This window comes from Dendrobates tinctorius, unplaced genomic scaffold (assembly GCF_039654945.1).
Source record: "Dendrobates tinctorius isolate UK_male_01 unplaced genomic scaffold, ASM3965494v1 ptg000037l, whole genome shotgun sequence".
Classification (NCBI taxonomy): Eukaryota; Metazoa; Chordata; class Amphibia; order Anura; family Dendrobatidae; genus Dendrobates; species Dendrobates tinctorius.
In genome coordinates this window covers 30,790,523-30,805,034 of record NW_027361705.1, presented here as the reverse complement: position 1 = coordinate 30,805,034, position 14,512 = coordinate 30,790,523, and the positions used below count along the sequence as shown (strand labels likewise).

The 14,512-nt window shown below is 48.2% G+C and overlaps 1 long non-coding RNA gene across 1 annotated transcript in view; it reads left to right on the top strand.

Moving 5' to 3' along the window:
- The window catches only part of LOC141088142 (uncharacterized), a 42,443-nt gene extending 31,452 nt beyond the window's left edge, over window positions 1-10,991 (top strand). Inside the window, exon 3 of the long non-coding RNA XR_012231847.1 lies at window positions 10,855-10,991. This is a non-coding gene — a long non-coding RNA (uncharacterized lncRNA). The remainder of the gene's footprint in view (window positions 1-10,854) is intronic.
- Window positions 10,992-14,512: the final 3,521 nt, after the last annotated feature.

The window sequence follows — 14,512 nt, the reverse complement described above, 5'->3', positions numbered from 1 at the left end:
AAAATCTCAGTTATCCTCTAGTGACATTTTTCACACCTGCGACATCGAGCCTATGACATAGCGCTGTGATATTCAGTGGGCCTCACACAATCCAAAAGTGTCCAGTGTCCACAAGTGTGTGCAGAAATTCAAAATCTCCGTTATGCTCTAGTGACATTTTTCACACCTGCGACATCGAACCTGTGACATAGCGCTGTGATATTCAGTGGGCCTCACACAATCCAAAAGTGTCCAGTGTCCACAAGTGTGTGTAGAAATTCAAAATCTCCGTTATCCTCTAGTGACATTTTTCACACCTGCGACATCGAGCCTGTGACATAGCGCTGTGATATTCAGTGGGCCTCACACAATCCAAAAGTGTCCAGTGTCCACAAGTGTGTGCAGAAATTCAAAATCTCCCCTGTCCTATAGACACCTTGTACCTTGTTTTACATTACTATATAGTTTGTTGGATTTTGTCTACATTTCTACCAAAAATGAGGAAGGCTGGTGGAAGAGGCCGTGGAATTGGGCGGGGGTTGGCAGCTGGTAATGATGGTGTTGGTGGTGGATCTGATGGTAGTGGCAAAAGCAAAATAGGACCGAATGCAGGAGGTGTTGAGCCTGCGTCATCGTCTGGCTCCACAAGGCCTTGAAGGCTTAGTTTTCTATGAGTTGGCAAACCGCTTTTAAAGCCAGATCTTCAGGAAAAAGTTTTGTCTTACATTGCTGACTCAGCCTCCAGCTCTATCGCCTCCTCTTCTGAAGTTGTAAAAAATAAAAGCACTGAGTCGTCATTGGAGGCTCATGTTCATGAACCACACCTTTCCTTGTGTCCTTCACCCCAACCAAGATTGAAGGATGACGCAAGCCATACTACTGATTACTCCATGGAGCTGTTTTCACATACCATGCCTGGATTATCAAGTGAAATGGTGAATTACCCAGGCCAAGATGAAACTGACATGGAGTGCACTGATGCACAGCCACTGATAGATGATTCTGCTGGTACATTCACTCAGAGCACTACATTGTCCTCGCAGTGTACAGAGGCAGATTCTGACCCTGATGAGACTCAGGTGCCCCTTCCCGCACACTATACCACCATACACGGTGACACAGAGGAAGGTGCACATGACATTGAAGAGGAGGTGATGGATGACCCAGTTGTTGACCCAGATTGGCATCCATTGGGGGAAGAGGGTGCTGCTTCCAATAGCTCAGATGAGGAGGAGGAGCATCCACAGCAGACATCGACATCGCAACAGCTGTTATCTGGCAGGCCCGGAGCACTCCAAAGACAGGTTCCAAAAATCAAAAGAGTTGCTGGACAGCTTGTCCAGAGGGTCAAAATATTACAGCGTGCTAGGCCGCAAAATGTCTGCCAAAGTAGGAAGAGTGCAGTGTGGCACTTTTTTGAACAAAATCCTCATGATCAGGCCAAGGTTATCTGTAAGAAGTGCACAAAGACCTTTAGCCGAGGGAAAAATCTGAAAAATTTGAATACCAGTTGCATGCTTAGACATTTAACCAGCATGCACTTGCAAGCGTGGACACAACACCAAACCTCAAGTACCACATGTGCAACTGATCACAAAGAAGGTAGTCAGCAACGCTACATTGTTTCCCCCACTGTAAGCCCACCGGTTAGCACAGCAGCAAATGTTGAGGTGTCGTTGCAAGGCCACAGCAGTCAGGGAATCCCACTGTTATATCAACGAAAGACTGATTCTAGGCCATCAGAAAGAACACCAACTCCATCACCATCATCAACCCTCTCTCAGTCCGCCCTGTCCACTGCTACTTCCACCATATGTAGCTCTCAAGTCCAGCTCACCCTCCCAGACACTATGAGTAGGTCAAGAAAGTACTCAGTCTCTCATCCGCGTACACTGGGTTTGAACGCCCACATTGCCAAACTAATCTCGTTAGAGATGATGCCCTATCAGTTGGTGGAAAGCGCAGCTTTCTGCGAACTCATGGCCTATGCAGTACCACGCTATGACCTACCCAGTCGCCACTTCTTCTCTCGCAAAGCCATCCCAGCCCTCCACCATCATGTGAAAGACCGCATTGTCCATGCACTCAAGCAGTCAGTGAGTGGAAAGGTGCACCTCACAACTGATGCATGGTCCAGTCGGCATGGCCAGGGCCATTACGTGTCCATCACTGCGCACTGGGTTAATGTGGTGGATGCAGGGTCCACAGGGGACAGCGGTGGTGGGACAGTGCTGCCTAGCCCACGGTATAGGAAACAGTTGGCTGTAGGCATTCGACCCTCCTCCTCCTCCTCCAGAAGCGAAAGCTCGTCCACAGAGCGCAGTCGTATGAGCACTCCATCTGCAGCTGCCACTGTTGCACACGAGGTCTCCCCCTATCGAGCAGCTAGTGGAAAGCGTCAGCAGGCTGTGTTGCAGATGATGTGTTTGGGCGACAGACACACCGCCGAGGTGCTGGCCGAGTACTTTCAGCGACAAACTGAGTCATGGCTGGGCAGTGTACATCTTGAGGCAGGCAAGGTAGTTAGTGATAATGGCCGTAATTTTGTGGCAGCCATAGCCCTTTCAAAACTCAGCTACATACATTGCGTGGCTCACACCTTGAACCTGGTGGTGCAGTGCTTCCTCAATAATTATCTGGAGTTAACAGCTCTGCTCCAGAAGGTGCGAAGACAGTGCGCGCACATCCGCCGGTCGCCTGTACACTCCATTCGTATGCAGAAGCTGCAGCGATTGCTCCACCTTCCCTCATTATCGACATTGCAACAAAGTGGAACTCCACCCTGCACATGGTTGAGCGGCTGTGCGAGCAGAGGCAGGCCATAATGCATTTGTGGGAGGATACACGGCCAGGCACTTTGAGAGCAGACATGGAGTTGACAGGTGTGCAGTGGTCGAAGCTGAAAGACCTCTGTAAAGTCCTTCAGTGTTTTGAGGAATGCACACGGATGGTAAGCACAGATGACGCCATCCTAAGCATGAGCATCCCACTTATGCGTCTGCTCAAGCAAACTTTGACACATCTTAAGGAGCAGGCGTCTGCAGCCAATGTTGACGAGGAGGAAGAGGTGGAGGGAATCCTTGATGACATTCAGCCATTGTCTGCTCAGGGACCTCACCTGGATGAGGTGGAGGAAGAAGAGGAGGAGGAGGATGATGATGGGGATGATTACTTAGGGGAGGAGGATGCATCTCGTGGGGCAAGTGAAAATGTTGGCGTGGCAAAGTCTGGTACAGGGTTTGTGCGTGACTGGAGGGATGTGGATTTGCCAGAAAGTGCTCCTCCACCCAGCACTCGCAGTGCATCATTGACACCGGGAACATTGGCCCACATGTCAGATTATGCCTTGCAGATCCTAAAAAGGGACCCACGCATTGCCAAAATGATGAACGATGATGACTACTGGTTGGCCAGCATCCTGGATCCACGCTATAAAGGCAAATTACAAAACATCATGCCACACGAGAACCTTGACCTAATATTGGCTACTAAACAAGCAACTCTGGTTAACCGGTTGGTTGAGGCATTCCCAGCACAGCGGTGATGGTTCTCACACGGGCCGGGGGGCAGCTTGGCAGAGGTGTTCGTGGTGCACACAGCAGAAGTGGCGTTGGAGACAGGGGTTTCATGACAATGTTGTGGACTGATTTTTCACGGACCACTCACACAACTGGTAATACTGCATCGATGGAAAGTGACAGGAGACAGCAGTTGTCAACTATGGTTAACAACTACTTTTCCTCCCATATCGATGTTCTCCCGTACAGGTCATTCCCCTTTGACTATTGGGCCGCTAAACTGGACACCTGGCCTGAATTGGCACAATATGCCTTACAGGAGCTTGCTTGCCCAGCTGCAAGTGTGCTATCGGAAAGAGTCTTCAGTGCAGCTGGATCAATCCTGACAGAAAAAAGGACCCGTCTGTCAACCCAAAATGTGGATGATCTAACCTTCATTAAAATGAACCATGCATGGGTTTCCAAGGATTTTGTCCCACCTTCCCTTGATGACACATAGGTTGCCAGAAAAATGGCTTGCTTTGGTCCGCCTCCTATTCCGCGAACTTGACCTATTTCGCCTTTTGCAGCAGCTGAATGACCCACATCTACATATGCCACTTTGTAAACCTCCCTAAGTAGGCGGCCCCCCCCATGGCCGGGGTCACCACCTAGCGCACAAAACCGTGCGAGTGCCGTTGCCCTGGACAGGTGGGTAGGCCGACTCTTGGGCGCGGGCACTGGCATAGGGTCCCTCATAGTGCAATAAAGTGTCTCTGACAGTGGTGGTACACACCCGCCATCAGACACACCGCCGTACTATGAGGGGCCCAGTGCCAGTACCGACGCCCACAAGTGTGCCCCCTTGCTTGGGCAGGGCCCCAGCATTTGCAATGTTTACCTCTCCCTGCTCCTCCGCTGTGTAGTCTGGGCTGTCAAATCCTTCACTGGGACTGCCACTACAAATTGATTGAACTGAAAGATGATGGTTAAGATGTAGCTATGCCCTGTCCTGCTGGCCGGGCTCTAGCTCCAGATGATCAGTGGCTTCCATTTCTTATGGACGTCGACTCACAATTACATGCAGTGGTGGTGTATCATCAGCTTTCACAGTTTTCCTACTCACAAACGTGTGACATTCCGGCGCACATTTCAAAATGTGCCCTCTCATGCCAATCAAATAGAATCGCCTGTGGCTTCTGTCTTTTGCACTCCAAAGTTACGTGACAGATCATGACAGCCAGTGAGCACCATGTTTACATCGCTCCCTGTGATAAAAATTGGATTGAGATGAGTAACAGTGATGGAATCAATGGAAGTGCGATACAGCAAGACTTTATTCACAAAAAAAGTTTTCACTGTCTCAACACACAAATTAATTGAGGGTCAGCATCGCCTATGAGAATTGTGATGGAAGTTTTTCCCGTGAACAATAATTCATAGATTTCTGCAATCAATAGCCTTTATGTCACTAATTGTATGCATCTCATTTCCTATTGCGGAGAGGCTGGACTGTATTACTGAGACAGAAATATATATGAAGATTTAAAAATAACACCAAAAGTATGTAGTTGTGTACGCCTCAAATGCATTTCCTTTTTTCCACTTTTTAGATTGCTGTGTAATCCATACTGAGAACACGGAGATTTTACATGTTTAAACTATACTATATACCTGCTATCCAGTGATAAAGTACCCTTTCTCAACTTTGTACAATCTGGTCAAATCCATACTGGGCCTGAGAACATCTGAGTCTGCCTCCTGATCTATAGACATATATTTTTAATGTGTAAACTAGGCTACATATTTACGTGTTATCCGGTGAAACTGTACCCTTTATCAACTTTCTACAATGTTGTTGAATCCATACTGGGCCTGAGAATGGCTGCCGAGCTGTTAAGCAAGCTACAGCACCTGTGGTTTGGACACGTAATTTTTTCAGGAATGACTGTTAGGCCTAACTCCGGAATTGTGGTTGACCTGAACTTACTGGGAAATCATCGTTCGCGGGGAATAATCTGAATCCCAGATCCCCATCACTAACGGAGTTCAGCAGGTTATCTGCACCTGTAAGCGACAAAAGCTGGTCCTTTCAGTGTAGCGTGCATGCAGCCCCGGACATGTACTGGAATGCTAGACCTGTTATTGCTCGATCTCATGTGCCACAGCCTCGCGTATCCCTCTAGTAAGCTTGACGCGTACCGCGGGGCCATGCCGGAGTCTCGGTCGTTAACAGAATAAAGCTGAGAAATCGCTAGCACAACTACAAACGGACATACCACACCACACACAGAATCGACAAAGCTTGCAATCTGTCCATCTTTTCTGTAGCTTGTATGGTAGTGGTTTCCCGGGTGCAGTCCAATTAAGCCACAGGCTCCACTCCTGGTGGTGCCCTTTTGGACATTCCTTTAAGGTTCAGCTTTGCAATCATACTGCCCCCGGAAACCAAAAACTTTGCCTTCAGGGACGCTGTTTGGAGGTTCGTGGGAATAACGCCGCCCCATCAGCAGTCGGCATATGGGTCGCCCTCCCAGGGCTGTGGGGTACTCGGTACTTGGTGTTTGCTTGTCTAGAGCCCCTGCGAGCCCCTTGATCAGGAGAGCATATAAGAATACAGTTATCACTTTGGCTAGTGCTCACATATAGTGTTGAGCGACTTTTGTTTTTTTAGGGTCGAGTTTCGTTTCATGAAACCCGACTTTTCCAAAAGTCAGGTCGAGCAAAATCGGCCGACTATAGGGAAAAGTCGGGGTCGTCCCGAAACACGAAACCCAATGTAAGTCAATGGAGAATTAAAGTCGTCAGTGAGAGGAGGACAGGAAACACACCTACAGTGCCCATTTGAATGCCAAAAGCATAAATTCTTGTTACTGAAGCTTTTCAACCTTAATTAACTTCATAATACTAGTTACGCACTGAAAAATGGGGGTTATTTAGCTACAGTTGTGGGGGGGAGGGCTGGCTCCAGGTTTTCTTAGGCCCAGGGCCAAAGAGCGCCCCTTTAACACATACCACAACTCATGATGCTCCGATACGGCAGAGAAATAGCAGTATAGTACAATGAAAAATACTTCACTTCTTACATCTCATGACTGATATCCATTTTAAATTCTCCAATACCTCCAAAAACGGACAGTATATAACTCCATACAGTATTATGGCCAGCGCTTAGTTCGCAGACCGGGACAGAGACTGCAGGAGAGCGTGGGAGCGACAGGGAGCTAGAGCGACTAACCAGTGCGAGAAAGGACGCTCACTGAGGACTCCAGAGGGACGGTGCCAAGGGGATCGTCCAAGACTCGCTGCCCTGCTCCAGCCCGCGGCCCTAGGCCAACCTGGAGCCAGCCCTCCCCCCCCCACAACTGTAGCCAAATAACCCCCATTTTTCAGTGCGTAACTAGTATTATGAAGTTAATTAAGGTTGACAAGCTTCAGTAACAAGAATTTATGCTTTTGGCATTCAAATGGGCACTGTTGGTGTGTTTCCTCTCCTCCTCTCACTGCCGACTTTAATTCTCCATTGACTTACATTGGGTTTCGTGTTTCGGGACGACCCCGACTTTTCCCTATAGTCGGCCGATTTTGCTCGACCTGACTTTTGGAAAAGTCGGGTTTCATGAAACGAAACTCGACCCTAAAAAAACAAAAGTCGCTCAACACTATATGTGAGCACTAGCCAAAGTGATAACTGTATTCTTATATGCTCTCCTGATAAAGGGGCTCGCAGGGGCTCTAGACAAGCAAACACCAAAGAGTTGAACATGACTATTTCCGGCAATAGCCAGTCATTATAGGGCCGCGGTTTGGCCAACTACGGGTCCTTAATTGGAAAGTCAACTTAGCTGCTGTCCAGACGTCCCTCGCCGTTCGGGTTGGTGGTCTTTCGGCGTAGTAGTTGCTGGGCCCAGTTGCTGAGGCGTTGTCGGAGTCTTCTCACCCTCCAGCGCGCAGGCAACACTGGGGCCCCGCAGGGCCCGACGAAGTCCTTGAACGGGTGGACTGCAGCCCCGGGACTGGGGCCAGCGGCGGCGATGTGCGGTGGCGGATGACAGGCCACCTGCGCAGCTAACGGCTGCGACGGGGAGTCCGCAGTCAGCAGAGGCCCGGCTCCTGCTGCGGGCCTGAGCGGGACGGTGGTGACCACCGAAGGCACGGTACTTGATGCGGCCACGGGCGAGCACGGGGCGGCTGCGGGTGGCGGGGAACAGGCCGCAGCCGCGGGCTGAGAGGAGGTGGCAACGGCCGCGGGCTGGAGCAGGGCAGCGAGTCTTGGACGATCCCCTTGGCACCGTCCCTCTGGAGTCCTCAGTGAGCGTCCTTTCTCGCACTGGTTAGTCGCTCTAGCTCCCCGTCGCTCCCACGCTCTCCTGCAGTCTCTGTCCCGGTCTGCTGGCTCATCGTCCAGGGAATCCCCGCCTCCTTTATACTGGTCCCTCCCCCAGCCCATATGTCTGTCCTCGAATTCTGTCCCCCGGGAACAGTTTCCCCCGGAACCCGGATGACGGCTCCTTTGGTTCCGGCCCGGACACTCGACGGGGGCCGTTCCTCCCACAAAGGATATAATAACACAGGCCTGGTGAGTAAGGTATGAAAACACAAGCCTGGCAAGTAGGGTATAATAACACAGGCCTGGTGAGTGGGATATAATAACACAGGTCTGGTGAGTAGGGTATAATAACACAGGCCTGGTGAGTAGGGTATAATAACACAGGCCTGTAAGTAGGGTATAATAACACAGGTCTGGTGACTAGGGTATAATAACACAAACCTAGTGAGATGGATGTAATAACACAGGCCTGGTGAGTAGGGTATAAAAACACAAGCCTGGTAAGTAGGGTATAATAACACAGGCCTGGTGAGTAGCATATAATAACACAGGCCTGGTGAGTAGGGTATAAAAACGCAAGCCTGGTAAGTAGGGTATAATAACACAGGCCTGGTGAGTAGGGTATAATAACACAGGCCTGGTGAGTAGAGTATAATAACACAGACCTAGTGAGATGGATGTAATAGCACAGGCCTGGTGAGTCGGGTATAAAAACACAAGCCTGGTGAGTAGGGTATAAAAACACAGGCCTGGTGAGTAGGGTATAATAGCACAGGCCTGTAAGTAGGGTATAATACAGGCCTGGTGAGTAGGATATAATAACACCAGCCTGGTGAGTAGGGTATAATAACACAGAACTAGTGTACAAATAAAATCATCTGAATGACACCTAAGAGCCAATAAAATGAAGAAGCAATAAGAGGAAGAGGAGCTAAATGAAGAAAGCACTAAAGTAAAGAGGCAGTAAGAAATTAGGGCTTTAAGGGGGTAAAGCATTTAGAGGGAGAGGTTCTGTCAGGGAGATTTGTTTTTGGGAGCACCAGACTGATAGGGAAAGGTAGGGTTGAGTTTTACCCCTTTAAGTTCCCTATTCTGCTAATTGCTGTAAATATGCATGTGTATTTCGTTGCTACGTAATTTCATTATTATGCTGTGTCTTGTATGTGTATAACAGGTTATTTAATGAAATATTGTTAATGGGCCACTAGATGGGACACTGAAGTGTACATACTTCCACAAAGGGTTTAGTGGGAATGTAGATAGCTAATTTAGGAGGGGTCACTTAGCCTAAGGGAAGGGAGCTTCCTGGTTAGGGACAGTGAGGGCGAGGACGCCCATAGAGCTCGGGTGGCCTCTGGCCCGGGCAAGTTAGATACCCCGCAACGTTATCTAAAGTGAGAGCCCAGTCATCCAGAACGTGGGGAACAGCATCACTACAGCCAGAGCAAGAATGTCATGTCGGACGCTGTTCACACCACAGCGTCCGGCAGGCAGCGGTAGTTCCATCTCCGTCCACTATAGCCTCAGTGGCGCCGGCTTGATTTTACTCAGGTTATCTGGGGTTAATCTAGCTGGAAATCAGGTGGGATGTTTGGTCACGCCCACGGTCTTTAAATAGTTGTGCTGGCCTGTGGGCGTCGCCGATTATAGCTTGTGTTTTGTGCCAAGTGGTTCCGGTCTGGAGTGGAGGTGTTGGAGAGAGAAATTCATAGCTGGTGTCGTATGATCCGTTGTTACCTTTTCGTCTTCCTATATTTGTGCTTTGTTTTGCCCTGTTCACATTATAGTATTGTCCTGTGTGGTTGCGGCGCGGTGTGGTTTGAGTTCTCCCTGTCTGTCATTACTGTGTGGGTTTTGGTGGTTTGACAACTCACTGGGTGGAGGGTGGAGGGTTCAGCTTAGGGCTGAGCAGGAGATAAGGAGAGGCTGGAGGCTCAGGCATTTGCACCTTTAGCAAAAACCCTGGGTTGAGGGTCAGACAGGGTTTTCCCTAGTTTGAGGGACTCCGCAGGGGCCCGGGTTTTGTCAGCCTCCTTCGACCTAAGCCTCGCATAACAAAGAAGCAGTAAAGTTACAGCTGAAGTACAAGTAACAAAACTATAGCTACAGACGTTTTCTAGAGAGAAAACTACACTGAGTACACGGCAGGACAGACGGGCAGTTCACTCAACATGTGGCAGTTCCTAGCATGGGCAGATGCCCTCAGGGCCGGGGCCAAACGGCCGGGGGAACTCTTAAAGGAAGCCGGGCTGCACAGGGATGGTACCGAGAAAACGTCCAGAACGGCAGAATCGATCTCGAGCCATGTAACAGAGCAAGAAAGGAAGGGAAGGAAGAAGTGTTGTATGATGTGAATACTGCTGTAAATGCTGTACTGGATCTGGATGTGTTGCGAAGTTCCGAGTGCAAAGTTTTGTATTTTGAATTATACTACGGCTGTGTTTCTGATCATTCACCCAAGGCCAAAGGCAACCCAAGAAAAGTAGGGTGAACCTCATCAGCACCAGGAATGTACAGTATATACAGATTAGGATGCACTGACAGTGCCTCCTTCTCTAGACCCAGTGATCATTTGATAGCTGGATAAAAGGAGAGAATAGGAACTGCTGGGTCTTAGGACACAAAGTCAGCTCCGCTATAGAGGCAGGAGGCTGAATTTTCCCTGTAACTGGAGATATCATACCAACCCCAAATTCCAAGAGAAATCAGCAATAAAAATAATGTATTTTAAAATTCGCCCATAAGTCTTTTAAGACCATATGTGGGCACAGTGTGTACAACAAATGAGAAAATAAATATTTAAAAAAGCAAATAAAATAAATAAGGCAACATTTAAAAAAAAGAAACACTGCCAAACAAAATCATTATTTCTAGCTTCAACCAGTTGAAAAAAATATCTCTAAGTATAATATATAAAAATAATTTATATGAAAAGGGGATAATAATTTAAAATGTTTTGTGGTCATATAAAATAAATAAAAATAAAATAATGTAAAAATAGAGACAAATTTTCTATTTTTCTTAAAGCATTTTTTTTGTTTATTTCAGCGCTGGAGTGTTTCAGCTAATCTATGTTCCTTGACTCTTGTATAATACTGAAGTGCCGTCTTCAGCTTTTCCCGACGCCGCTCCGGTCATGATCTGCCATCTTGTAACGGCAACATCTGACTGACTGGAAGTCAAAGGTAACAGTCACGAGCTCTCAATGTCAATCTACCAGAGCCTTGTACTGGCCTTGTTCTGGCTCTCATAGACATATCTTGAGTTGTGACTTCCATGTATAGTAAGACCCAAAAGGGTGCCTGGTCAGGAGTAGGGAAAAATGGCCCGGTCCTAAATGGGTTAAATAATAATACAAAAATTATTTCTGCTGCCACTTGGAGGAGTTCACTGCATACTGCATACATCAGGTGCAGTGGGAGCTGAGTTGTATACATCCCTGTGCAGTGAGCTCCCCCTAGTGGCAGCTTCAGGTAGATCAAAAGCTCTCAGTCTCATGTTCTTTTTCGTGGGGTCTCCACCATCTGCATTGTGATCAGATCAGCTCAATCTCACTAGTGCATCAGTCTATCAGGTCTTTTACACTGAGATTGTCTTGTGTCAAATTAGGTTGACAGTGAATTAGAGGGCGCGCAAAGCAGAAAAGTATGTGACCCCCTTCCAAGTGGTGTAGTGTAAATTCAATCCTATTTGTCCTATGTACTTACGGTGCCTTTTCCACCTCGTCCTCCTCTTCCCCCTTGTCCTCTATCACCACGATTCTTGTCTGCTCCTCAACCTTCCACTCTACGCTATATGACATAAATGATATAATCTATCAATTAATCAGTATTTTATTCTGACCACTCTGGGGGGCATAGACTATATGAAGATTGGGTGGGAAATGATTGTGGTATCGTAGTTCTGTGTATGTCTCTATCATTATGGCATAAATCATAATAATTCTCTGTGCAATGATTTACAGACACTGAAAGAAGCCAGTTTTAAAGTGATCCTGTCATGTGTAGTTCAATCTGTGGACAGGACAATACAGAGGAGGAAAAGCTGATCAGAATTACATAGGTTTGTAGGAAAAGATTCAATAAAACTTGTATTTTATTCATTAAAATCCCTGGTGTTTGTATGTAGGAGTCTAGTGGGCGGTCCATGCACTGTCATAGGACTGCCCATTGGACTCATGCATACAAACAAAAGTTTTACTGAAACTTTTCCTATAGAATTGTATATGAATCTGATCAACTCCTCCTACTCTTTCACATTCTATATTATTTTCTACATGACAGGTTCCCTTTCAAAAACAAAAAGTTTGTGACCCCCCACTACCCTGAGCATTATCAATGTGGGGTCAGCCATACTCACTTTATACACTTATAATAACTTATATATAATACTCGTATTGTTTAATCCGTAATCTCTCTAACATGGCAGATGATGGCGGTGCTACACAGCCGGCATCTGCCTCTAACAACATCGATCAGAGCTAGCTAGTGACGCGATCACGTTATACCAGGTGTCTGCAGAAGACCCCCTTCGCAGAAAATAGTCTTAATCACAGGCTGGCCTTCATAGGAGACCATGACTATATATTGCAATACTGTGATATTGCCAATTGCCATATTTTTAAGATTTAGTATTTCCAAGCCTGCAAAAATCCAATCTAGCAAAATCTAACTGTGAAGTAAACTCTGTAAGAGAGAAAAAAAGAAATGAAGAAGTTCCATTTTTTTTGGTCACAGCACTTCTCCCCAAAAAAAAATTTAAAAGAGATAAAAAAATTATATGTACCCCAAAAAATGGTCATTAACATTTTTTAAAATTATTGGTCTCAAAAGATGGTGACAAGAACCATTAAAGAATGGTAAAAGCCATGTGTCAGCCACATGACATGGAGGCATAGGTCTTGTACTCTCTTGTGCAGTCTGATGTCGCGTTAGGTGTGACCTACTTAGAAGACTTGTTTAAAGCTTATACCTATAGCTGAGTTTAGGATCAGTGTCGGAGAGGGAAGCTACATGGAGTGTTTCCTGTGGATGTACCTGTCTTTGCCCTGTACCGGGAGGACACGTGGTATAGCAACAGTGAAACCACCCCGCCAAGATGCTGCCACCCAGGGGCGGACATATCATTGGTGCACACACAGAGGTCCAGGAGGTCCACTTGTGGCGCCCCCACGAGTATGGTCGCCACAGTGGCATTACCTTCCTCCTAGGGAGTGTGATGTCATGCTTGGAAGCAATGAAGGGTCTCTCTATCAGTTAAATACAACACACAGCACAGTTCCCACTCCAGGCCAGCAGAGGGAGCTCTGAACCAAAACTGGGGGAAGAGCTGCTCTCTGGGGGCCAGGAAGGGGAAATTAGTTAGCTTGTGTGAGGAGGGCAACGTGTGTGGACGTGGAGGAGAGGAGCTGGAAGATTGAGCAAAGTTGTGAGCTCACTTCTAGCTATAGTGCATGATCTGGAGCCCTGTCTCCAAGGTTGTATGGATACTGATGTTCCTGCAGCAGAAACCAGAGGAATAGGAAGCTGTAAATGCTCTGTTCCCACTTAAGACTCGGAGGCACAACAGCAACGTGTGAGCCAGAAGAGATACTGTAGAAGGCTACAGCTGTCTGCCATACGAGGGAGTTCTAAAAGAGAACAAGCAAGTGGAACTTCAGTGTAACACAGTACTGCAAGTACCTCAAATAAGCGCTAGAAAGGAGACTACACAACCCATCTGCATAGAGAGATTCCTAAGTTGCTTCCAGGCCGGCCAGCCTCTGTTCCATCTGTAATCTGGAATTCTGGACTGCATTTACCAAGCAAAGTAAAGGTAAAAGAAACTGCACCCTATTGTGTCCTTGCCTTCTTCCTGCAAGCTCTCCAGCACTGCTACATCTCTGTGCCAGACACTACACCCTCTTCCTCAACACCTATCCTCTTCATCTACTCTGCCCTGGGCCTGCAGCCCTACATGTGGAGGGCTACAACATCATTGCTGCACCACACCATCTGTCCCAAAGGATCTGTTTGCAGCGTCGGCTTAACCCCTATATTGCCGAGCACCACAGGTGGCGTCACGTATCATCCACTTATAAACTTTAACCAGCCACTCTTAACCCCTTTTACATGGACGCCCAGGGCCACGGACCGGGTCACCGCTACTGTGACACTTCCCTCTGAGATACCGGCCCGGTACCGAGTACCCCACTGCCCTGGCGGGCGATCCATTTTGGCGTCACGAACAGGATTTACGGAGCCCATTGTCCCCGGGTCCTGTGTGCCAGAGACTGTGTTGTGTGCCATAGACTATCTGCGCAGTTGCTGCCATTACCCCGCCGCTTGGCGCGCGCGGGAAGCCAAAGGGGAGGGCAATCGTGGGCGGAGCCAGCCAAAAAGCGCGAAAAAGTGAAGTGCTGCGTGGGAAGAGGCCAGCGCGTGGGAAATGAGAAGCAGAGGCCTGCAGTCCCGGCGTCCCCCCGATCATCCAGCCTGCAAAGTGGTAACCGGTAAGCCAGCGCAACCCAGGGCCTGGCCAACGTTAACTAGGGGGGAGGAGAAGCAAGTCTAGTCCGAGGCAAGAGCAGATGCAGCGGTGGACGCCACCGCACCCCCCACAGCGCCGCAAGATGCAGGGGCCAGCGCAGCTGCGGCTCCAATGGCACCGCAGAATCCAGCAGCCAGCGCTGCCTCCAGAGCACCACAAGAATCAGCGCCCACTGCAG